At 61.0% G+C, this 22,557-nt stretch overlaps 1 protein-coding gene and 1 pseudogene across 1 annotated transcript in view; one reads left to right on the top strand and one right to left on the bottom strand.

Annotated features, from left to right (window-relative positions):
- The first annotated feature begins 8,517 nt into the window (after nt 1-8,517).
- LOC102003804 lies at nt 8,518-12,472 on the top strand (annotated as a pseudogene).
- Nucleotides 12,473-22,328: 9,856 nt separating this feature from the next.
- Nucleotides 22,329-22,557, bottom strand: part of Zfpm1 (zinc finger protein, FOG family member 1) — a gene marked incomplete in the record, with an annotated part of 33,925 nt that continues 33,696 nt past the window's right edge. The window contains 1 exon segment of the mRNA XM_013508007.1: nt 22,329-22,557.

Here is a 22,557-nt window from a genome sequence, read left to right as displayed (position 1 = left end):
CAGGCTCTCCATATGTACCCAGGCTGGCCTCAAACCTGACGTGGCCTGAGCCTCCCAAGTGCTGGCATCACAGGCATGCACCACCATGCCTGGCACCAACTCATGTCTTCATTCCACTGTGCACAGGGTGCGGATGCGCCAGGGAAGAACATGAGGGAGCAGGCCTCTCCTCGGCTGTCTGGTGCCTGTCCTGTGCCTGGGAACTCTGGTGCTGCTTGCAACGGGCCCACTGTCGAGAAGTCAGCCCAAGTCCCGGCTCGACGGTCCACCCTGTTCAGCCTTGTTCTGGGCCTATGGAGGGCCCTGTTTTGTGGGGTGCCCTCGCTTCTGGAGGCTTCACCGACTAACCAGCTGCACCTCTGGGGTTTCCCCTCGAGTCCTGCAGGATGGCGCCCCCAAAATGCCTACTTTTCTCAGCTCGGAAGACTGTGCCACTCGATATCTGCAGCCCTGTGGGAGGAAGGAGAGTGACCCTGGGGCTCAGATCTCATTTCCCTCCTCTGGGGCCGCCGCCTGGGGTCTGCAGCGCTGGTGCCCACGAGTTCTGTGGTGCACGTGCGGGACCCTGCAGGTCTGTAGGGAGTATCTAGCAGGAGGTCGGCTGGCAAGCTGTTGGCATCAGAAAGCACAGCCTTAAGCTGGACATGGTGGTGCACATCTGTAATGCCCGCACTAAGGAGGCTGAGGCAGGAGGATCGTTGCAAGTTCGAGACCAGCCTGAGCCACAAAGTGAGCTCCAGGCCAGCCTGAACTGCAGAGAAAGACCCTACCTCAAAAAGACCAAAAGAAAAAAAAACAGCTTTTGCGGAGTCCTCAGATGGCCCCTAGAGCCTGCGCCTGCCCACCCCCGCCTTGGCTCTAGGTGGGTCTGGCCCTGAGCTCCCAGCTGGCCGTGTGCTTGCAGACCCGCCCCGTGATCCCCCCTGGGAGGTGGGGAGAGAGGGCGGGGTGGCCAGGCCTCTGCTGGCCTCCTTCTGCCCTGGGGTGCTGGCTCACACAGCGGGGAGCCACTGTCCGCACACCCAGACCCCAGGAGGTTGGGCGCAGGGTTCCTGGCTCTCGGTTGATCTTGCCTCGCAGGGCCCGTGAGGGCTGCACACCCCGCTTGCTTCACTCCTGCTGGACGAGTTGGGGAAAGAAGACAGTCCCCGCCCAGGCAGGGGCTGCGTCCCTGGTCACCGGGCATCCTCAGGTCTGCTCCGTGGGCCAAAACAGCCCCAAGGGCCAGCGCACCACCTTGTGACCGGCAGGACAGGAGGTCAGTGGGGCCCGCGTGCCACTCTGCGGCCCAGCCAGAGCCTCCCCGCGAAGCCGTCAGCAAAGCTCTTCCTGTAAGAGGGAGATGGCGGTACCCAGCGCCCATCCAGCCCAACAGTGTACCTCTGGGGACTCATGTCCCGCCCCTCTGGGCTGCCCCGTGACTGCTTGAGTCAGCTGGGCAAAAGGGAGAAGTTGCTGTGCTTTAAGAAGCCCTGGTATAGCTGGGCGTGGTGGTGCGCGCCTGTAATCCCAGCACTTGGAAGGCTGAGGCAGGAGGATTGCCATGAGTTTGAGGCCAATCTGGGCTGCAAAGTGAGCTCAAGTCTATCCTGACCTGCATCCTGAGATTCTATCTTAAAAATAACAACAACAAAAAGGGTTTGTGGATATAGTTCAGTGTGAAGGCCCTCCATTCAATCCCCAGTACTGCAAAGAAAGAAAAAGGGAGCCTGGCAGCTTTGTGTCCAAGCTGAGAAGAGCCCAGCTTTCTGTGGGCGAGGCCAGGTGGAGAGGTCGCTGCTCAGACACCTCAGCCTCGTGGTCAAAGGGCGCCACCCAGTGGAGCCAGCCACCTCCAGCACAGTGAGACCACAGCCTGAGGCTGTGACTCCATGGCCCCTAGGCTGCAGGGCACAGAGAACCAGCGGGGCAGGCACCCCATAGGGAGCCTCTGGCTGCTCAGGCTGTGTATACAACGTAAATAATATGGCTAATGTGTGTCAGTGACCAAACTCCCACACTGGGATACCAAATCTGATAAATAAGCAACCAAAATAAATACATAAGTAAATAAGCAACGATTGGTTTCTCCAGGATGAAAGATGCTGTGTATGTAATTAAAACAACTGCTGGGGCCAGGGATGTAGCTCAGCGGCATAAACTCTTGCTTGGCAAGCCAGAGGTCATGAGTTCAATTCCCAGTATATATATAAAAAAAAAAATTGCTGGGTGTGGTGGTGCATGCCTGTAATCCCAGCACTCGGGAAGCTGAGGCAGGAGGGTCATTGCGAGTTTGAGGTCAGCCTGGGCTACAAAGTGAGCTCAAGACCAGCCTGAACTGCATAGTGAGACCCTGTCTCAAAAAGAAAAAAAAAAAATATGAGCACAAACTGTATGAGCTGGACACACACCTGGCATCCTATCTGCTTGGGAGGCTGAGGCAGGAAGATCGCAAGTTTGAGGACAGCCAGGGCAACTTAGCAAAACCGTGTCAAGAAAAGTAAACTGAAAAGGGCTGAGGATGTGTCTCGGTTTCCTCCCAGTATCATAAAGAAAATAGATAACGATTTGATACGTTTGGGCTTCCTATCCCGCTGCTGCTAAAAATCCATTTGACTTGATTAGATTACGAGATAACACAAACCTGAGGTAGAAATTAAATGAGAGAACTCTTGTAGTATCTGCTTAGTACCGTCAACACCGGTCTTTGCGTCTGCACACAGAGGCCGGGTGAAATGCTACTCCCCGGCTGCACGGTTCACTTGCCGGGTCTCCAGGAGGCACAGGTTTGAGAGTGTGGTTTCAGCTGGATCCTGCGTGGGGCACCTGACATCGCTCTCCTTTGCCAGCTGAACAGTCTTTGTGGAGCTCAGAGCCACTGAGTCATGAAAACTACAGCCAACCACCCCGTGAGAACTTAGAAGTTTAAACCCGGGCGTGGTGGTACACGCTGGTGATCCCAGCACTCAGGAGGCTGAGGCAGGAAGATTCGTGTGAACTCGAGGCCAATGTGGGATACAAAGTGAATTCAAAGCTAGGCGTGGTGGCGTCGGCCTGTAATCCCAGCACTGGGGAGGCTCAGGCAGGAGGATCATTGAGAGTTTGAGACCAGCTTGGGCTACAAAGTAAATTCAAGGCCAGCCTGAACTGCAGAGTGAGACATTGTCTCAAAAAGACCAAAAAAAAAAAAAAAAAAAAACCCACAAACAAACAAGAAGTTACAAGTTTACCATCTTGCAGCCCTGTTACAATGTACCTGCCTGTGGATTCTGACCCCTGGCCAGGGCACAGCTCAGCCTCTGCTGATGCAGCCTGGCAGCAACAGAGCTGCTTAGCCAGCTGCGTGTCTCTGCCCTGACCCGATGCCTGCCTCCATCTCTTGTACCCTCACCCGAGCCCGGCAGGTGGGTCCAGTCCCCACACCTGCCCATCTGGGTCGGACCTGTCCGCACCATTCTAGGTTCATCACCACCCGCTCCAGAAACACAGTGAGCTCAGCGTTCGCAAGCAAGGGCATGGTGGCACAGGCCTGCAACCCCAGCGCTCGGGAGGCTGAGCCCATGAGCTTGAGGCCAGCCTGGCTGGATAAGAGTTCAAAGCCATCCTGACCTACGCAGTGCAACCCTGCCTCAGGAAAAGAGGGAAAAAAAGGGAAAAAAGCAAGCTCAGAGTGTTCGCAAGCAGCCTGTGAGTCCGAGGGGGAGCTGTGGAGAGTGTGGGGCAGGGAAGCCGGGAGCCCCTGCGCACACTGTGGCTTCCATTACCACCTTTTGCCAGGCACTCTCCTGCGCTGCCTGCCCCAATGCCAGGGCCTGAGGGGTGGCGACCACAGGAGCAGCGACCCCTCCTCCTGCCCCGCCCACCCATGCCAGGCCAGGCCCTGGACACAAATGCAGGTAAGGACGGAAGGGAATCAGTGCTTGGATGGGCACCCGCCTCCAGGTTTCCTGGCGTCTTGGGGACCCCAGGCACCAGCTTTGCAGGGGCAGCCCAGCTCTCCCTGTGCTTTCTCCTCCAGGCAGGGCCAGCCCAGCTCTGTGCCTGCACACGCGAGCTGCTGGGTCACAGGCACAGGTCCTCAGACACAGAGAACCTGCGCCCACCAAGGGCCGTCGCCGTCCCACAGGCCATGCGGACATGCGGATGTGGCGTCACCTCCCTTGGTTTTGAGTGTGCACGTGCGTGCGAGCCTGGTTGGGGAACAGCAGCTGATCGCCCCGACACGCCAAGGGGGTGTAGAGCGCGGATACAGGGCCCTACAGCGCCCAACCCTTTCTCAGTGGCTGGCGAGAGTGTCGTTCCTGCTGGGACCCTGCTTTCCTTCTGGTTGGGAAACAGAACCCCAAGGCCAAGGCTATGAGCAGTCATGTGGAGGGAGGGTCCAAGCGGCTGAGACGCGGCCCCAACACCGCCCAACACCAAGGGGCGCCTCCTCCTCATCAGTCAAGGGGTAAACACTGGTCGGCCACACGGAGATGGCCGAGATGGTCACACGCTGGCCTCAGCCTGGCGCCAGGCATGTAGGGAGTGTCGGCTCCTCAGTGTCCACCACCGTCATGTGACGACGGACCGGCATCTGTGAGCAGGGACTTGGGCAGGGGCCTGGGCCCGCCGCACGCCGCCCTCCTCCATCCTTCCCAGGCCTCGGCTTCTGTGTGAGGCACTGCGGTGGGAGAGTTCAGCTCAGCCGGGAGGACGCAGCCCCGGAGCTGTGCTCCGCTGGGTTAGCAGACCGAGGGGTGGGGAGACTGCGGCCCTGAGGGGCTGGGTTGTGCCGGCCTCCACAGCTGGTGGCGAGGGGAGCTTCCCCCCAGCTCCAGGCAGCCCCGTCTGAGCTGGTGGCTGTGGACAGCGGACCTGGCGGCATAGCCTGTGGGGTGTGGCCGTCCCTTCTGCCACCGTGTCCTCTCCCCTTCGTCCCTCTCCCTCCCCCGGCTCTGTGTTCTGACTTCCGCTGGGTCCTGAAAGTCACCTCTGTGAGCCACGGATGAAAAGACCACCCTGCACGGAGTGGCAGCGTCGTCCTGATGCCTCCACCGCAGAAGCCCCCAGCACTGATGGGCACGTCACAGCCTCGCCTGGTGGTGGCAGAGGCCCAGTGTTGGCCACACACAGCCGTGGTCACGTCGGGCAAAGTAAGGCCCACAAAGCTCAAAAATGGGCAAAGCAAGCCTGGCTTGGGGAAGAAAACTGCAGGACCCCCGGGAAGGCTCGGCGCCCTGCTGCCATGGCGCTGGCCCCGGGGAGGGCTCTGGGATGTGGCTGCGTTCAACGTGTCCGTGTCAGTCGCGCGGTGTGCAGCTTCGTCTGCTGTGTTCTGTGTGCCTTCCTCTGTGTATGTCATGCTTCACGACAGAAACGTAAAGTGTGGGAAGGGTAACATTAGGAGTCGTTGAATTTTCCAGAGAGCTGCTGCTAAATCTCACAGTTCAGGCCCGGGCCCTGAGCCTCCAATTCCGTCCTCGCAGCCCTGGGTTGTGAGAGGCCATGGGACCCCTGGCTCTGCGGTGAACACCTGCCCCGGCACTTGAAACCTCACAGGACAGCCAGGTCTTTGGCCGTGAGGGGGACGCATTCTTGTCCCTGGTTTCTAAGCCAGCCAGAGCCTCTGGAGGGCAGCGTGCCCACCTCCCCAGCGTGGGGAGCCCCAGCTTCAGTGGCTGCAGGAGGGGTCTGGGCCCCCTGCTCTTCCTTGCCCCGCAGCTCCCATGGCACCTTTGCCCAGCCACGCTGCTGCTGTGGTGCCTCAGTCTCCTGGGCTCTCCTGGGCCCCTCCCACGCTGATTGCCAGCCGAGCCCTAGGAGTTGCTTGGTGTCTTCCTTCCTTGGATTCCAGATTCCTGGGGCCTCTCGTTGACAGTGGGGGCTGGCCCTTCTCCCTCAGGTGGCTGGTTGGGACCCGCTGAGTGGCTGAGTGTGAGCTCTCTTCCAGCCCAGTGAACTCCACGCAGGGAGAGGGACAAGGGCCCATCCCCTCCGAGCTCCTGCTGGTAAGGCTGGGACACAGGGCTCTGCGGGGGCGTCTGCGTGTGGCACTGCAGCCTGTGGAGGAGCAGCCCTGCAGCCCTGCTGGCGGAGGCGCGCTCACCTGTCCTCCCTCTCCCTCCCCCGCCCCCTCCGCTGTGGGGGAAGCAGTGGTGCGGGTGAGGAGCGCAGCCTCCCTGCAGGGGAGTCCTCCACACGGAAGTTGCTCTGGGCCTGGGGGTCCCGGCTGCCCACCTGGGGAGGCCTGCAGTTGGGACGGGGAGGGGCTGCCGCTGGGGCTGTGTCTGGAGGAGCTCGGGAGGGGCTGTCCTGATCCCCGCCTGCGGGTGTGGGGGTGGAGCGGCCCCTCCTGCAGAAGAATGCTGTGTTTAGGACAGCTTTTTTTTTGGTTTTTCTCCGGTACCGGGAACCGAACTCACAACCTTGCGCTTGCCAGGCAGGCTCTTTGCCGCTGAGCTAAATCCCCAGCCCCGAATGCTGTGTTTAGGAGCGCGGCCTGGCTGCGTGGCTGTGTGAAGTGTGTGTTCTGCACACCCGTGGGCGTGTGTGAGTGTGTGCGTGTGCACAGCTATACGCCTGTGCTGGGGACTGAGCTGGCGCGTTCTGGCCGCGGCACTCTGGGCACAGCTAAGCACGTGGGACGGGTTTACATGCATGTCTATAAATGCCCTGCACACACACATCAGCTGTCACACCTGCATGTGTGTAGTCATGTGTGCATGGGGCGTGTTTAGAGAGGGTTCCTGGTTTACAAGGGGATTTTGGGGGGGTGGGCACTGGAGGTTGAACCACGAGTCTTTGCACATCTTAGCCTCTCTAATTTTTAAAATTTTGAGGCGAGATCTTATAAGTTGCTCAGTTCCCCGGGTTGTGCTCAAAAGTGCGATCCCCCTGCCTCAGCTTCCCAGAGCCCTGGGATCACAGGTGTGCAGCGCTTGCCCAGAAGTTTTTGTGTGTGTGCCTGTGCCGTGTCTGTGTCTGAACATTGGTACAGGTAGTTCTGAGTGTGTGGCATGTGTCTGAATGCATGTATATGTGAATATGGTGTGACTATGCACCCTGGGTACTCAGGTGTGTGCTGTGCATCCATTGCATGTGTAGAATGTGTATGTGTGCAGGTGTGTTGCATATATGTCACCCATGTGCAGGTATGTTCTCCGTGCTACCTATGTGGAGGCATGTGCTGTGTGAGGATGTGTCATGTCATGTGTGTTGTGTGTGCTGGTGTGTGTAGCCCATGTGTCATGTGTGTGGGCAGCAACCTAGGAACCAGGGCTTCTCCCCAGCCCTGCTCTGGGGTTTGTGGTGCAAGGCCAGACAGGAGAGAGACTGTGGCAGCTCCATCAGGGCTTCAGGCTGGTCACCATGTGTGCATGCATGTGTGTGCACGTATGATGTGTAGTGCCCGCTGTGTGTGGGCTTCAGGCTGCTCACCGTGTGTGCATGCATGTGTGTGCACGTGTGATGTGTAGTGCACGCTGTGTGTGGGCTTCAGGCTGCTCACAGTGTGTGCATGCATTGTGTGCACGTGTGATGTGTAGTGCCCCCTGTGTGTGTATGTGTGTGTGCACATGTGATGTGTAGTGCACGCTGTGTGTGCACGTGTGTGTGCCCGCTCTGAGCCCTTGCCTGTGAGGGCCCTGGCTGCCTCTGTGGGTGCCTGGTTCCTGAGCTCATGGTGCGGCACCCTGTGCTGCCTTCCCAGCAGCGGATGGCAGGGCTGCACCCCGCGCCTGGTGAGCGCAGCCCTCCCCTCGGCTAGCTGGGCTGTGCAGTCCCTCACAGGACAGCGCGGGCCTGCAGCTCTTTCCCACTGAGTCCACAGTCTCCACCACTGCACTGACGGCCGCTGCCCCTCCAGCTCCAGCCCCAACTCCCGGCTCCACAGTGGCCCGCGCCACGGCCTCCCATACAGCATCCCCAGCCCATGTGTCCCGGCTCAGTCTCCCCACGGCCCCATGGCTTCCTTTCCTGAGCCGCAGGCCTCCTCACTGAGCCCGCACCTCCCAGCTGAGGCCACGGAGCCCTCCTCATGGAGCCCCAGCTTCTTCCTCCGTCCCGGGAGCTGCGGCTCCCACATGTCCAGGGTCCCCTCTGAAAGACACAAAGTGGTCTCTGTGCTTCAGAGGCGGCAGAGGCCTCCTGCTGCACAGAAGTAAAGTCCAAACCGCTCCCAGGCGAGCTCACCACGCAGGCTGCCCTCACCCCTCGAAGCTCTGTTCCCTGCTCCATCGGACAGACGGGGGGATCAGGGCGTAGGGAGACAGAGGCACAGGAAGACCTGGGCTCAGAGCGAGCAGAGCCTCACTGTTAAACCTCAGACCCCGAGTGCTTGCTGGGCCTGGCAGGGTCCTGCCGCCTTCTTTTCATCAAAGAGGAGCAGCCAAGCTCGTGCTGGGGCTGCACCATGGGTGGGGATGGAGGACGCTGAGCGCCACGCGCTGGCGAAGGCCACGGCACGCGATCCTGGGCCTCCCAGCCAGGGAGTCATCACAGTTGAATGCCAAGGTCTGCGGGCAGCCTTGACCAGCGCATGCCTGGCCGGTGTGGACATGGTGTGGGGTATCTCAGGAGGGGGTTCTCAGGACCCCGGGGACCCGAGCCGCCTCTCCTCCTCCCCCGGGTGTGGCAGGCCATGCAAAACACCAGCGAGCCAGGTGGCCCCAGCAGCGGCCTGCTGGGGTGCAGTGATGTCACCCTAGGTCTGCCCGTATAAACGCTGGTGTCGGTCTTCCTGGTGCTGCTGGTGTGTGTCATGGGCATCGTGGGCAATGCCATGGTGGTCCTGGTGGTGCTGACCACACAGGCCATGTGCACACCTACCAACTGCTACCTGGTGAGCCTGGTGCTGGCTGACCTTCTTGTGCTGGTGGCTATGGGACTGCCCAGTGTCTCTGACAGCCTGGCTGGGCACTGGGTCTATGGGCACGCCAGCTGCCGGGACATCACCTACTTCCAGTACCTGGGCATTAACTTCTCCTCCTGCTCCATCCTGGCGCTCACCGTGGAGAGGTAGGAACCCCAGCAGGCAGACCCCCACTTCCTGCCACCATCCCCCCTCTCTGAAAAGCCAGGGCACAGGACTCTAGGCGGGGTACCTGGTAAGCTGAGGCTCAGCTGAGCAGGGAGGCTGGCTGTTCCCTGTTGACCAAGAGGGGAGCTGGCATGGGACCTAGGGAGGACCAAAACCAGGGATGATGGCAGGAAGTAGCATTCCCAGCTGGGCATGGTGGCACACAGCCAGGAGGCTGAGGCAGGAGGATTGGCACAGGTTGGAAGCTAGGTTGGGCTACATGGTGAGTTCAAGGCCAACCTATCTCAAAAACAAAGACAAAAAAAGGAAGTGACCTTCCCACATCAGCTCTGCTTCGAATGCACCATGGTCCCCCAGGTCCCTGCTCGTCTCTGGGGTGGGAGGTGGGTGCCTAGGTGCCTTTCTCTCAGGTTTCCTCTGGCCCTGAACCTAGAAACCAAGGGGCAAATGCCCTTGTGGTCAGGCACATGGGCTTCGAACCCTGGCGCACTGTTGGCACGAGCTGGGTGGCCTCAGGCAGGCTGGCCCTGGGGCTGACTTGTCCAAGTCAAACAGAGCCCAGCTGGCCAGGTCCGAACACTGGGCTCCACAGTCTCTGTGCCACCTGGGGCCCACAGCCTTGGCCATCTCCCTGGGCAGCACTGGAGAGTCCTGAGGGCTGGGCATCTTGAGGGCATCCAGGGTCTGGTTTGGGAGGGCAGCATAGGACACACTGGGGCCCTGTGATGATTTCAGGCACCCTGAGGGTGTGGTTCCCGCAGGATGGGTCTCCAGGGCTGCGTCATCCCTGTTCCCCCTCACGCCCACAGCTGCCCTGCGCCCCATGGCTGCCTCACCCAAAACCCTGCAGCCTTCTGGCTGTGCCACCTTGGCTGGGCAGGGACTTGGGTGGGCTGAGCTCGGGCCAGATGTCCCCATGTGGACTGACTGGGCACAGGCTGCAGATCCCACAGCCTCTGTGCCAGTGTGGCCACCTGTAGCCCACAGGTGCATCACCGTCTGCCACCCCGTGAGGGCACAGACTGTGTGCACAGTGGCCCGGGCCAAGCGTGCCATCGTGGGCATCTGGGGAGCCACAGCCCTGTACTGCCTGCTCTGGCCTTTCTTGGTGGACCTGAACGTGGGTGAAGGCCAGCGTCTGGAGTGCAGCTACAAGGTGCCACCCAGCCTCTACCTACCCATCTGCCTGCCGGACTTTGCCGGCTTCTTCCTCATGCCGCTGCTGGTAGCCTCTGTGCCTACTCGCTCGTCAGGAGGACCCTGTTCCGCAGACCCTGGCGGGTGGCCAAGGAGGGACAGCCCCAAAGGCAGGGAGAGGGTGCCGCGGGTGGCCACCCCCTGCCTCCCAGCCCCGCTCCTCCGGAAAGCAGGTCAGCAGGGCCCTGGCCTGGTCCCAGGCTGAAGCTGCAGGGAGGGCACAGGTGCTGAGGGAGATGGAACCCGGTCTGTATGGTCATTCACTCGTGGAGGCCGCCAAGCCCCTGTGTGGCAGGCGGGTGCTGGGGCCCAGGGGACGTGGGCGGATGGCCACCCACATGGGGCACCAGAAGCCCAAGTAGACACAGTCAGCCTGGGAGGAAGCGAGGCTCGGAGGGGAGGCCAGGAGCACCCACGGGAGAGGACACTGCAGATGTCCCCCAAGGGCACAGGCCAGGCAGGAAGCTGGGAAGTGGCCAGGGTGAGGCCCAGGCAGGAGCTCCCACGAAGGAGTCGCCACCCAAGCAGGAGCTCGGCAGCGGGGCAGGACCCACCCCAGGCATCCACGGGGCCCACGGCACATGGCACCGTGGCAGGGAGCTGAGCAGCGAGGGGGCCTTCCAGGAGCGAGAGATGGGGGTGGGGGAGCACACGGGGAGGCACAGAGGTAGAGTCACAGGAGTCAGGCGCAGAGGGGCCGGAGAGTGTGCGAGGCTGCACGGCGAAGCTGCCTGTCCACACTCTGGGTGTCACAGTCCCAGAGAAATAGCTACAGACACAAACTCCGGGGCCACAGACTGTGACAGCTTCACTACGCCCCCCCAGTGTCCCACAGTTCCCAGGGCTGCTGCCTGTGGCGAGCTTGGAGGGCTCTAACTCAGGCTGCTGCCCCATGCAGGGGACCTGGAGGCAGGGAGCTCTCTGTAGGGTCCAGCCATGCTCCCCTCCCTGCTCTCCAAAGCCTCCTTCTCCCTGAGATCCCACGAGGGACCCCAGGCCCCATGGCCTGCAAGCAGCCACTGGAGCCAGGTAGTGGCTGGCCAGGCCCCAGGGTCCCTGCTGGGGGCAGGACCGTCCTTCAGAGCCAGAACTCACTCCTGGGATGACGGGTGCAGGGCAGGGAGCCTGAGCAGTAAGCAGCAGACCCCCGCAGAGGCAGAGGGCAGGAGCAAGCCCCCAGGCTGTGCTGGCCGTCGCCTGCTGCAAAGCCGAGGTCTGCAGGGCCCAGGCCAGGGAATTCCCCACAGGTGGGAACTGCCTGCATCCCTGTGCTCCGGGCAGGCGGGGCTCCTGACCCCGCGCTTTGTCCCCACAGACCACCAGGATGCTGGCCATGGTCGTGCTGCTGTTTACGGTGCAGTGGACTCCCTACCGCATGCTGGTGCTGCTCAGCTCCTTCCTGGCCCGGCTCCTGCTGGACCTCTGGTTCCTGCTCTTCTGCCACATGTGTGTCTATGCCGACAGCGCCATCAGCCCTGTGCTCTACAGCCTCATGTCCCGGAAGTTCCGTGCCGCCTTCCGGGCACTGTGCCGCTGTGGTGTGGAGAAGCCCCAGAGCCATGCCTAGCAGCGCCCCTCCAGCTCAGCCGGGGCGCATACCCAGGCCTGAGCGCTCACATGCTGGCCCAGAGGCTGCGTGTCTCCTCCTGGGCCAAGTCCCCAGGACCCTCCCATGAGCCCACAGGGGGGCTGTCCCCACCCAAGTGACCCCATTTGGTGGTTCTCATCCCCTTCTGAGGCGGGGGGATCAGGAGGAAGTGCTGGGGGGACCCTGTCTTTGTCCAGGCAAGCTTCCGTCCCTTACTACTGAGGACTGAAGCACCTTTTGCAGGGAGCAGTCCTGATGTTCTGGTCCTCCCTAGGGCCCACCCCCCAGGGGCCTGCGTGTGGACCGGTGACTGAATATGGATGGCTGTGAGGGCCAAGGTGAGTGGGTGCCCGGCTGTCCCATGCCACCCATGAGGGCACCGAGGTTGATAGGAACCGTCTGCTGTGACTCCACCCTGTGTTCCTGGGACATCATCCTGAGGGCCAGCGCCTGGGGGAAGGATCCACCCAGGCTGCACCACGGACCAGTGGCAGGGCAGTCACAGGTCCTGAGGCCCTCTGTCCCCGGTGCCAGGTGTTGGTTAGCGGCACGGCCATCTGCACAGGCTGTGGACAGGCACTCCCATCCCGACTGTGTGTTTTTCTGAGTCTGGCTTTTTCTTTGAATTCTTCAGTGAAAATACTAATTGCAATAGATTAAATGTAGACAGGAGAATCCTGCTATTTTCTGTGAAGCTCGACATTAAAGAGATTTAAAAATAGTAGACTCCAATACTCTTCTTCTTACAGAGTTTTCTTTTTATTTTAGAAACTATTTCTTAGAACTCTCCCTGCAAAAAAAAAAAGAACTCTCCCTGCCAACATGTACCAGGTTATTATGTCCGTGGATTTCTTCCCCCTGTCTAGGGATGGAACCCAAAGGCCCGCACCTGCTGGGCAAGGCTCAAACACTAGGTGCACACCCTACCCTTTTATATTTTATCTTATTATGATGATTATTATTTGTATTTTCCGGACAAAGTCTGGATACGTAGGTCAGGCTGGCCTCAAACCCACAGTGATCCTCCTGCCTCAGCCTTCCAAGTGGTGGGATTACAGGTGTGCACCACCACACCTGGCTTGGCTCATTCTTGCTTCTTTTTTCAATTAAAAAAAAAAGTATAAATTATCAGTGTTAATGACTAGTAAGTTTTACTTACAATGTCTGTAAGTCAGAGCTCTTTGGGATTCTCAGTCATTTCCAGATCTATGGAAATGGTGGTGCACGTCTGTAATCCCAGCACTCAGGAGGCTGAGGCAGGAGGATTGCACAAGTTTGAACCCAGACTAGGCGACATAGTGAGTTCAAGGCCAGCCTGGACTGCATAGCAAGACCCTCTCAAGAAAAAAATATAATAAGAGTACAGATGGCAGTCTGAAACCAAAAGGCCTGGGAACCTCATCAGGCCTCTAACTTCTGCTTTAAATTTGTGAAACTGAGGCTCAGAGAGGTAGGCCTCAGGCCTGCCGGACTCCGGGCTCAGGGTCCACGGTGGCTGCCGGTGAGCACAGCTGATGACAGACAGCGGCAGGGGTGTTGAGCCTGGGTTTGATGTCAGCCTCACCATGTAGTGAGACCCCAGGGCGACAGTAACAATAACACAGGAAATCGAGCGTGAGAAGACAGATGAGCACGGTGCCGGTGGACAGGAAATGCGGCTGGGCACAGGGTGGGCACCGATTGGCTGTCCTGAGGGGCAGGCCTGGCACACGCACCACAGGACAAGCCACGAGAACAAGGGGACACAGGAGGGCTGTGCCAGCCGAGACCACTCGGGGGACAGAGCCACCAAGGAGCGGGCGCGTGGGGTGCAGGGTGGGGGCAGGGCTCAGGGTGGCGGGGCTATTCTGGAACAGGCAGCACTGTGGATGCTCTAACAGGTAGGCACTAACGTGAGGGGACCTGAGGCTGTGCCCTGGGACGTCTGCCTTTCACTGACAAAGGAAAGACGGTAGAACAGGGCCTGGGGGCCGTGGAGATGCTGCTCCCTGGACTCAGGGCCGCTGAAGGAGCAGCCCCCTTGCCACCGAGCTTGTGCCCTCCTGGTCTCAGGGAGAGGAAGCCCAACTTTGGCGGGTGCCAACCTGGCTCCCTGTGCTGTGAGACGAAGGTCTGGGAAGGGCAGCGGCCCTGCGAGCTCTCCGAGGAGCCTTTGCGCTGTTCCTGCGACGCCATCAGGCTGCCGTCTCCAAAGGTCACTGCTTGGCAGGTTCCTGTTGGCACTGGCTTGGGTCCTGGGCCACTGAGACCCGGCTGCATCGCCTGCCCTCCCTGAGCCTCTGTGACATCCAAGTTCTGGGCAGGTCACAGGGCATGATGGTGAGTGACCTCCATCAGCCATGCAGGAAGGAAGGTGCGTCCCAAGCCACCTCCTACAGCACAGGGCCAGGGCTGCGTCCTCTCTCGCAGCTGGCCACTGCCTCAGTCTCCGTCCTCTGTCCACCTCACCCCTGAAGGGGCCAGGCCTGAGAGCAGCCACCATACCTCCCGGGGTGCAGTGCCTTGCTCAGTGGAGCTGGGGCCCCTGAGGCCCACCCAAGCTCGCTGTGGCTCTTGGCCAGCTTGTCTGGCTATGGAGTGGATGTCCAGTGGGTGCCATGTGGCCCTGAGAGGCAGAAGGACAGGGCGCCACCCCTACTGTCCCTGAGGTGTGCAGGGTTGGTGGGTGGGGCCTAGGAGAGGCTCCTTTGATTTCGGGGGCCGGGCATCTGGCCCAGGGGTTGGTGGGCAGGAGGCAGACGTGTTCTGGGGCGATGTGAGGCCTTGTGGGGGTCCAGGGGCTGTGGTCAGGGGCAGGGACTGGGAAGTTAGCCCCTTTCGCCCTGGGCCGGGTGCTGGGTGGACAGGGCTCCCGGGGGCTGTGTTGCGGACAGCCCGGGGCAGAGCAGAGGGACGCCAAGGGTGCTCTTGACTGAACAACCTGGACAGCGTTGGAGACTCTGGTGGGAGACAGCACCAGCCTCCTTCGTGAGATCAACATGCACCGGCGCCATGGTTAGACGCAGACGCCCACCTTGACATCCCGGCCATCCCAGCACCCTGGCCCGGCTCCTCTTTGCCACAGGAGCTCCGCATGGGTTCTGGAAAGGCAGCTGGGGTCTGGGGCAGTGGCGGGGCTCAGCCTGAGCATGGGACCCTGGGCCCTGGACTTCGCCTCTGTCATTGCACCTGGGGGCGCGTCGCCCAGGTTGCCTGTGAGGCCAACATCACAAAGCCGGGCTGAGTCGGTATGAAGGGCTCGTTCTGAGGTCATGCTTTAACATTTTTAGGGTGAAGACATGTTTCTGAAAAATAACTACAAAATTAACATCTGCATTTAACAAAATCCAGAAATAGGTGGCAGAGTGTTCTGTGATTTTTTGCAGTCAAGTCTGGGCCTGCGGGAAGAGGCCCAGCCAAGTCAGAGCCCGTCCCGGGGTGGTCAGTTAGCCAGTAGGTGTGGCTTGAGCTTGAGGCTGGAAAGGGGGTTCCCTTGGGACAAGGCAGTGAGGGAGGATGGTGAGTGGGTGCCAGGCATCAGACCCAGGCTTGGCACAGGTCTCCAGAGCAGCCTCTCAGATGCCCAGTAAACAAAGCAGAGGTGCCCAGTCTCCCTGTGAGGGGGACGCAGCTCACAGCTGCACAGGGAGGCCAAAGCACCAGAGGCAGTGGGCACCACTCAGAGGAGGTGGAGAAGCTGCAGCCCTCAAGTGCACGCTGCCAGCGAGGCAGACAGTGCACGTGCCGGGGACAGTCCAGTGTGACTCGAAATTAGACCTACAGCCACTGTGGGGCCGGCACCCCCGGCTGCCTGCAGAGAGTGGGTCACACACGCTGGGTGGGGACTCATGCATAGACATGCGCTTATCACTTGGGACAACCCACAGCAAAAGCCACTTGTGTCCCCCCAAGCATTGATAAGAGACGTGTAGTCGTCCACAAGGAGTACTGCTCAGCCAGGAACAGGGACAGGGCAGTCATAGGCTGAAGTATGTGGGGTCCCAAAATCCCAAGCTCAGGAGAAGAGCTGGGTGAAAGACCACACACTGTGTTCAGAACAGCCAACCCACGGAGGCCAGAAGGGGGCCTGCACCTGCTTGGGTGCCAGGTAGGTGATGGGCTAAGCATTTCTCTGTGGCAGTGGGCACACAGCTCATTGTGCCAAAGCCTGCAGTGGGCATCAGAGGCTGGCGCCCCATGTACTCCGGGGTGGGGAGGAGCAGGAGCTCAGGGCCAGGGCCTTTGGTGAGTGGTGGGGTCGAGGCTCTGGGGAGGGCCTGGGCCGTGCAGTTCCAGAGAGGGGGCAGCTGGGAGCCCAAGGGCAGAGCAGGGCGGCCAGGACGCCAGGCGAGACCTGCAGCCCCTCCCAGGGAGCCCGTGTGTGGAGGGAGAAGCTCGGTGCCTTTGAGGACACCCCCCCCTCCATCTCCCTCCACCACAGCAGCGCAGGCTCCTGGCGGACGGGAGCCTGAGGAGGCCTGGGGCGGCTCAGCAGGCAGGGCGCGTGCCCATGCGGCGGGCCTTGGTTTCCTGCAGGATGAGGCCATAAATAGAGCTCTGTGTGAGGACTGCTGTAGTTACCAGGCGGCCCGCTCCTGCGCCGGGCCCTGTCCTGCCCGCGCCCCCCGGCCTTCCTTCGCCTCTGTGGCTCTCCAGCACTCCGTCCTCTCTGTTCCTGCCTCCGTGGCTTTTACGTCAAGGTTGATTTTGGTCCCCAAACCAGGCATGGAACGAGGGATGCGGTTTTGGGTTTCTTGACCAAAAAGCAGGCCAGCCGCCAGCGCGGGAACTGAGCAATGTCAGTGGGCAGCATGCAGTGCAAACACAGGTCTTTCGAGGTGTGAAAATAGGCGGTTTCTATCCTGCTACAAATCCTCCCTGACAGCCACCTAGGACAGGCGTCCTTGAGGCAGCCACTCCCAAAGCCCCTGCCCACGTCCACCCCGGGGCACCCAAGTCACACGGGCTCTTGCCAGATGCAGGAGCTGATGTCTTTGCCTGGGCAGCTAAGGGAGCATTTCTGGAAAATGTGAAAACTAAGGTCAGAAGCCCCACTAGGCTGGAGGCAGAGCTCTAACTGAGCCACAGGCCAGTGGGTGTTCTGCTGACACCTGTTGGGTGCTTTCAGAGCCGGGTGCAGGGGTGCTCGCCTTTGGTGTCTGGGAGGAGGACAGCGCTTGCTCAGGCTGGCTGTCCCTGGCGGAGCCTGCAGGACAGGTGGGGGATGAGGAGGGGTGACAGAGGAGAGACTGCTGCCTCCAAGCCCCCAAGGGGAGGGGCGTGTCCAGGCAGGGTGGGGTCTGACCTCACACCTGGGCTGCGCACCCTGTTGCTGCTACCCACAGGCAGGCAGAGGCCTGTGGACCCCCGGGGACACCGACACACCTGAGTGTGGTGCAGGTGACTCCCCAGGGCAGGTGTGGCTGCCCTCAGAGCCCTGTCGCTATCCAAGATTGGTTTATTTGTTTGTTCTTGAGACAGGGTCTCACTGCGCAGTTCAGGTTGAACTTGAACTCACTTTGTAGCCCAGGCTGGTCTCGAATTCACAGTGATCCTCCTGCCTCAACCTCAGCGTGCAGGGATACAGGCCTGCACCGCCACCTGAGCTTCTCAGTCCTTCTGCTGACACCTGTTGGGTGCTTTCAGAGCTTGAGCTGAGGCCAGGTGGGGAGGGAGCCTTCAGCTCACCCCACCCCACGCACGCTCATGCTAGCACACCCGCCCTCGCATGCAAGGCTGTCTGAGGTCTGCAGGGGATAGCACAGGGGCAGCAGGAGGGACAGCTTTCACCGGGCCGTGGGACTCTGCACCTCCAGGAAGGCCGGCTCCACACGGCTCCGGCCTTGGCCTCGTCTGAGCGCTGAGTGCGGCTCCTCGGGTGGTAGCTGCGACTGGGCTCTGCACTGGTTTCCCGAGGGCCGACCATGTGCCCATCAACCTGCCCTGCACGTGGGCTCCACAGTGACACAGTTGGAAAAGCAGATTTCTCACATGCAGTGTGACCGTGTCCCCCCACACTCACTTGCCTGCCAAGCTCCTGGGGCTCACACCAGTGACATTTTGCCTTCTGAGCACACAGCGGAGCAGGATGGGTCCTGCTGGGAAAGGTGGCCCCAGGTTCTGCCAGAGTCACTGCAGTGCAGGCGTGGGGGGAGGCGGGGGGGCTCTTAGCAGGAATCTTAGCAGCTCGGTGCCATGTGGGAGCTGCTGGGACACGTGGTGAATGCACTCTGGGTGCTGGGGCCGGCAGGGCTGGCAGGAGGACCCCAGAGACCTTGGGAGGGGACTGGATGGCTTAGATCTAAAGTGTCCCCCAGAGCCGAGCGTGTTCAGAGGGGCAGTGACTCATGGGGTACTGTGCTCATCAGCAACTCATCCTGTTATTGTGTGTGTGTGTGTGTGTGTGTGTGTGTGCGCGCGCGCGTGTGCACGTGCTGGCTGGGAAGGGGGTCCTGGAGGAGGGGCTGGGAGGGCGAAGTCCTTTACTCCCCCCAGTACTGGAATTGAAGGCAGGGTCTCGGCACTGAGCAGCATCCCCAGTCCTTTTTAATTTTTATTTTGAGGTAGGGTCTCAGTTGCTAAGGTCTCCAACCTGGGCTTGAATGTGTGATCCTCCTGCCTCAGCCTCCCAGGTTACCTCGACAGGAATGTGCCAGCACCCCTGGTGTGAGAGGACGCACTCTCACAGCCAGCTCCTTCCCCTCTCCCTGCTTCCCAGCTGCTGTGTCTGAGCAGCTGTCCTCCCACCTTCCACTACTCTGCCTGTGACTCAGCCAGCTGAGCCCTCTGCAACCGTGAACTCATGTGAGCCTCTCCCCACCAGAGATGCGAGTGTCAGGTACGTTGTTTCCACGGCAGGACATCCAATGATCTGCCCAGCCAAAGAGGACGAAGGTCACAGAGCAAGGGCGCTTGCTTGCTCATCAGCGACCCTGGGCGGGCCAGCCAGGTGCAGCTGCGGCTTCACACAGGTGCGAGGGGGCAGAGACCAGCAGAGGGACCTGAGGCTCAGCTGCCCCCATGGGCTTTGAAAGCAGGAGGCAGAAGCCAAGGACCCAGAGGCCTCTGCTGGCAAGAAAAGCCAAGGAAGGGCCTCTCCCTGGGCCTGCAGGAGGGACTGGCCCAGGAGACCCTGTCCCTCCGCCCAGGGGACCATGCTACATGCCTGCCCTTGGGACTGGGCAGTCTATGCATGCCATCAAAACCACCAGGTCTGCAGGTGCATGCTTCACTGCAGGCTGGGTGCACAGGGAGAGACTGCTAAAGCAAGATCATTCCTAGATGCCACTAGGATGCTGGTGAGAAGACGGAAATCACAGAGAGAGCCAGAAACTAGAGAACAGACCGCAGGGAGCGAGGGTTCTGAAAGCACACAGAGAAGACGATGGAAATGACCCCACGTCATCCCTCGTGATCCTGATCACGTGAGCGGCCCTGGCCTGCCAGTCAGCACTACAGTGCAGCCCTGCGCACTAAAATCGAGGCCCCGAGGGGTGGCGTGACGGCTTGGTGGGCAGGAGCAGGCTCCAGGGTGCCACTGCGTTGCCCACACAGAGGGACCCCCGGGCTCCCAACAAGAGAGGAGTGAGAGGGCCAGACGGAAACGATCGTCCTGCCCCAGCCAGGAGAGGACCCCGCAGGGTTTGGCGGGCTGGGTATCATCACAGGGTCTCACCAGGGAGTCAACTCTGCCCCCAGCTGGCAGCCTAGGCCAAGAACCCTGCTCCTTTGGAGGCCACTTGTGCCCTTGAGGGCCAGGCTGAGTAGGTGAGGTGGCATTTCAGGCTGGAGCTGGGGTGCCAGGACTGTGCCACCTCTCTGGCCCGCCTGTGGCTTGGGGTTCAGCCGTGAGCTGGTGGAACTTCTAGGACCCTTCCGCCTCCAGGGGGGAATTCGGCACTCTCCTCCTCCTACCTCAGCTGCAAGCCACCCCTGACCCTGACTGCTGCAGGTCGTCACCTCCAGAACTCGCCCCGTCCTCCCTGGCACAGTGCCCCTTGGCCAGGGCCGGTCCTCCTGTATGCCCACATCGGATGGATGGGCTGTGGGTTGGGGTCAGGGAGCTTCCAAGGGCGAGCAGGTGTGGCCCAGCCTGGCTGCTCCCTCCCCGTCGTCTACCCCGCAACAGGGTGCAAGCCCACCAGAGAACTGGCGGGCAGCCTCTGAAACAGCACTCCGGGCCCGGTCGGCTGTGTCAGTCAGGGAGCCCCACATCGCATCTTCCCAGGCTCTGTGGACGCTGAGGCAGACTGCCACCAGGAGATGCACGCTCCAGGACCTGCCTGAAGCTGCACAGCCTGAGGTGCCACCCAAAGCCACAGTGGCTGCTCAGGCTCCTCCTGTGTCTGGGGTGTCGCCAGGGCAAGGGTAGTGGGCTGTCTCTCCCAACCTCCCTTGCTTAGTGAGGGCTGGTGCAGAGCAGGTGGGCAGGCAGCACCAGGCTGGCCTGATGGCCAGTGGGCCACTTCCACAGGCCACTGCTGCCCCCCTGCTGCCCGAGTTCCCGTGGTGGTTCTGAGACCCTGGCTCTCAAGAAGGGCCTGTGGGGCTGAAAGTGTGCCAATGGGAGTCTCCCAGTGGACCCCTCTAATGGGGCAGGGTATGTCCAGCCACCAGAGCTACAGGTGATGCCTGCTCAGCATGAGGGCCCTGGGTGGGGACCCTGGCAGCATGGAAACCCATATCCCCCTCCCTGGGCTGCTGGGTGGGCTTCTGCCTCAGCTGAGCACCCAGGGGCTGTACTAGCTAGGTGCCTGGCAGAAGCTGGACCTTAGCGTCCTAGACCACAGAGCAGAGGAAGGCTGGACCCCTGGCCTGAGAAGGGGCTTGGGACAGCGAGCTTCTGTGCCTTCCTGGGTGTGTATGCCTGGCACCGAGGGGTACAGGGCGGGGTGCCTGGCCCCGCCATCCTAGCCCACAGACACATGGTTTCCTCACAGCTGCCCCTCAGAGGGAGGCTGAGGCCTGTCCTGCTCAGGGTTTGGGGCAGGTGTGGCCAGGAATGGCCTCTGAGGCATCTTGTGGGAGGACTTGACAGGAGGCATAAAGGGCAGGGAAGGAAGGGTACTCAGCCAGTGCAGGCCCACAGGCCTCCGCAGGGTGGCAGCGGGCAGGGCGTGGGCTGGACGCACACCGGCCAAGTGGGGTGCTGAGTGTTACGGGCTCAGAGGGTGACACTGTGGCAGTGTGGAGGCTGGGCCCGAGGCAGGACACTCAGGTCACCTGTGCTTGGGGACAAGTATGCTGCTGAACTTGGAGAGGGTGGCACTGTGTCTGGTGGCTGTGAACTCAGTGGATGGGTGTCCTTGGTGCTGACCACTGGACGGAATGAGCTGGGGAGGCCGCTGGAGATGAGGGGTGCTGAGTCCCTGACCCAGAAAGGGGGACCCCCAGAGACCTGACCCAGGTTGTGGGCCCCAGCAAGGGCATGGGGTGGGGTGGAGCCTGTGGGAGTCTCCTCCCCCTTGTGTGCCTCTTGGGAGGGCCCTGGCTGCTGAGTGGGACCCAGTGGGACCCACACTGCATGGGTCCTGGCTGGGAAGACCCAGATGTGACTGTCTGGGAAAGGCTGGGCAGCAGCACGCAGGCAGGGTTTGGAGCACACAGGTTCCGGCAGAACCGAGTCTGGACTCTGATGCCAGGCAGACAGGGCTGGTTCCCTTGTAGTGCACATTGGGTGGAGGATAGAGGGATGGAGGAGTTGAGGTCACCCCTGAACATGCCCTGGGGTGATTCCTGGGTAGGCCTAGAGCTTGGGACTGCACTAGAGAGGATTGGGGGTGCGTTCACGTTCCCAGAAAGTGGAAGAACTTCAAGGAGAAACCAGCGAGCAGCAGCCCTGGGAAGGAGTGGGCAAGCCCAGCGCCAGTGTGGGGTGGGGCAGAGGGCACAGCCCAGGCCCTGGAAACACAAGGCGTGGAAGGCATTGCAGGTGTGCACAGACACCCGAGGGGTTGCGCGGGTGGCGCTGAGCACTAGGCCTGTGCTGGTGGGGTCACAGGGTGCTCACCACCCAATCTCTGAGGGACTTGGGTACCAAGCACCTCCCACCCCACTTTACAGGTGTGAACATACATGACGGTGAGGGCATGGGGGATTGGGCCCAGGGAGATTTGCAGGTGTCTTCCTGGCCTTTGCCCCCTTTCTTGAGACAGGGTCTCACTATGTAACCCTGGCTGGCCTCAAACTCATGGCAATCCTCCCGCCTCAGCCTCCTGAGTGCTGGGATTAAGGTGCGTGCCACCACCCCCACCCTGCTGGGCCTTGTAGAAAGGTCACCATAGATGAAGCACCACATGGCTTTTTGGGATCCCGGCCCAGCCCCTGCTCCTGAGCCTTGGTCAGGGCCATCTCCGTGGGCAGGGCCTGCGGACGTCAACTATGAAGGTCGGTATTCTTTATCCTCAGTGTACAGTGTGCCCTGGGGCTCGAACCCGAACTCCACCAGAGCTGCATCTCCAGCCCGTTTTTATTTTTAGCCGGGGGCTCACTAATCCGCCCATGCTGGCCTGAATTGACTCCTCCGCCTGAGCTTCCCTGAACGCTGGGATTACAGGCACAGGTCGCTACTCTCCGCTGACCGTTTATTCTTGTGCAAACCCAGGCCCGCGCTCGTCACCCCGAGGGCTGGGTAGGAGGCAGACAGGCTTCGGCCCCACCCCAGCCTTGGGCGGGAGAGGCTTCCGGCCGTCCCAGGGTCTCAGGCTCACCGGGGACCACGCGGGCGAGCCCGGCCAGGGGGGTGCTCTGTTCTGGGTGGGGGGTGCGCGGCCGCCCGGCGCCGGTGCAGCCCGCG

Source organism: Chinchilla lanigera, unplaced genomic scaffold, assembly GCF_000276665.1.
Source record: "Chinchilla lanigera isolate Chin_1 unplaced genomic scaffold, ChiLan1.0 scaffold00140, whole genome shotgun sequence".
In the NCBI taxonomy this organism is placed as follows: Eukaryota; Metazoa; Chordata; class Mammalia; order Rodentia; family Chinchillidae; genus Chinchilla; species Chinchilla lanigera.
The sequence above is the reverse complement of the archived record's forward strand: the minus strand, read 5'-3'. Positions and strand labels throughout refer to the sequence as shown.